We start from the raw sequence: 3,012 nt of genomic DNA, 5'->3' as shown, positions 1-3,012 counted from the left end.
CTGGATAGTGGTCTTATCAGTGATTTCTATTTTTGACTTTTGACTCAGTATTTTCCAAATTTTCTCTCATGAGTATGCATTACTTTTATAATCAGATGAAAGAAATACACACCCACATACACACACGCACATATCATATATATGTGGTAATTTGACCCAAAAAAGAACATTTCCAGAAGAGAAAGACAAAACCAAAAGCTTGTCCCAGACACTTCTCTTTTCTCCTTACTCCTTTTCTTACCCAAAGCAAGTGTGGGTGGTTCAGACTCGAACATTCTGATGCCCAAGCAGCCAGCAAGTGGGGCGGGGGAGCTCTTTGACTTCCCGTAGGGTCTGTGAATCTCTGCAGAGGAAAAGAGAATTGCCCATCAGCGTGGAGCCATTGCTCAGATGTGCAGCTCTGTGTGCAGAGCTCTTTCTTCCTCACCCCACTGCCCTTCGTCTCCAGGAGAGGCCCTCCTGACAGTACCCCTACTCGATTTTTGTGGACACTGCCCAAATATTCACTGTAAAGCTGGGAAAATGCACAGCTTGATGATCAGTGTGTATAACATGTATTTACAATTCAAACTCATGGATGTCTAGAGGTCATCTCAAACGCTGCCCTGGGCGGGGCTTGGTCTCTCACTGGGAATGATGCAAAGGCCTCCTAACCAGCTCCCTGTGCCTTCTGTCTTTCTCTCCTGGTTCTTCCTCATCCCTCACCATTACACCTCTCTTGTGGGGTCTGCATGCTCATCAACTCCATCCCATGGTGCTCATCCCGGGGTTCTCTCCTCTGGCAGGAGAGGCCTGCATCTTTGACCATTTTCATCAGTCCCCTTCATCATCATCACCGTCACATCATCATACCATCATCATGACCATAGCTAGTATTTATTGAGTTCTTACCGTGAACCAGCATGTTATAAATGTTTAATAAATGATTTAATTATATACTTATCATTACTATCTTCATTTTGCAGAGGAGAAAACTGAGGCTTGACGAGGTTAAGTCGCTTCTTCAGGGTCACACAGCTAGTAAATGGAAGGCAGGTTTTACAATCAGGTGCACTGACTGTGGAGTTGGGGTGCTTTGGCATCTGCTGTACTAAATAAGGCCCCACGAATAAGAATCCTTCAGTTCTGTTCCAGAACCATCTGTACTCACTTCCTCCTTCCTCTTTCCATTTTCTCAACCTTAGATTTCCAACTCTGCTATCCACATACTATTTATGTTTTTGCTTCTCCCTTGCACTTGGACATAAGAAATAATCTCTCTTGTCCCCAGACTGGACTTTTCTCTTGTCTACACTTGTATTTTTCTTCCTTGCCTCAGCACACTTAAGGACACCTGCCAGGGTAACATGCTTTCCATCTCACCTTCCAAGGGCTGACATTGTCATACCCCAACTCGAACCACCTGACTACTGCAGGTGGAAATTAGATTTATGGTTATATGGACAACTGGAATCCTTGCAGGTGTGCAGATGAGTATAGGCATTACCAGTCTCAAGATTTATCTTTTGGTAGCTGAGGCCCCATAGGTCTTTGGAGAAGCCTAGTATGGATGGCTGAATCTTGGGACGTTTTTTCTTTTTATATGTTGGACATGTGTAACCTTTGGCATGCAATATCAGGTTATGGATGTCTTACCTTGCTTCCAAGGATACATTTGTCCAGGGTTTATATAAGAAGAGAGAGAAAGAAAGAAAGAAAGAAAAAGGAAGGAAGGAAGGAAAGAAAGAGAAAGGATGAGAAGAAAGACCTTCTCTGTGCTGTTTCACAATCCTCTCCCAGTTCACTCACTATAACAGTCATATCCCATGACAAACAGTAGGGCATTATAAGGAGAGGCAGGATGAGCAAGCTTGCCAAAGCAACTTTGTTCTCAATTCAGCCTTGGAGTTTTATCATTTCTTCTTCTTTGTGTAGGTTCCAGCATGATACCCCTCCCATGAGCTCTAATAGGTTTCCAGATGGATCCAGACCTTACTGGATATCTTGTTGTTGAGAATATCACTTGAGTTCCCACCTCTTCCTGCCACGTCTAGCAACAGTGTATTATACAAGGATCCAAACAACATAAGTCCTACCAGTCAACCAGAGGAAAGGGAAGCAGAGCAGCTTTAAAGGCGTATGGTCTGTGCAGGAGAGCAGGGACCCATGATCAGAAGAGCCCAGCTTGGTCTAATGCTCTTCTGTCTCTGTCTTTAAATTCTTCATTTTTGAACAAGGAGTGCAGCATTTTCATTTTTCACTGGGCCCTGCCAATTATGTAGCTGGTCCTGCGTGGAAGTAAAGCGTTCCAAGACAAAGAGGGTTTTATTTTGTCCTAGATGGCCCTGTTTCACATATAAGAAACAGGATGTTGTGGGGCTCTAACTGTGCCCAATCTTGGAGAACAATGCAGACTTAACCACAGACCTCTAGTGCTTAACTGGAGCTGAAACACCCCTCCTGGCTCCTCTTGAGCACATTCATATTCCTGGGGAATTTCTTACCTTCTAAGTCCCACTTTCCTGAGAAAGAAGTTAGCAGTGTGCTTTCCCAGTCTCCCTTAAAGTCAAGACGCAGACACCTGAGCTAAACTTCACTAGTCAGGTGTGCATGCAGGAGACTTCCCTTCAGAGAGAGAGGTGAAGATGGAGATGCAGTGGAGGATTTAGCCTGGCCACAAGAGAAAAGGCAGTGGTGGCAGGGACCTGGCGGCAGCATGGGTGGTGCAGGCTGAGGCTACTGTGCCCAGCGGTGGGCTCAGGGTCTCTGCTGGGTGGTGGGACACTGTAATCTGGGCATGGTTCCAGGTTGCACAGTCTTGAAGCTTCACTCCCTGGCACTCCTGGAACTTCTATGAGTGCTTTCCGCTTCAACTGGCTGGAGTGGATTCTGTTGTTTGTGACTGAGAGTCCTGACTGATAAACTTCCAGTTCTAATGGCAGCCCTCCCCAGCCAAAGGCGAAGGGAAGAGATGGCTTGGCTCAGCCATGTCTGCACATTTTGGTAGTCATGGGGTTTTTCACTGATAATTGG

This window comes from Equus caballus, chromosome 3, assembly GCF_041296265.1.
Source record: "Equus caballus isolate H_3958 breed thoroughbred chromosome 3, TB-T2T, whole genome shotgun sequence".
Classification (NCBI taxonomy): Eukaryota; Metazoa; Chordata; class Mammalia; order Perissodactyla; family Equidae; genus Equus; species Equus caballus.
The sequence above is the reverse complement of the archived record's forward strand: the minus strand, read 5'-3'. Positions refer to the sequence as shown.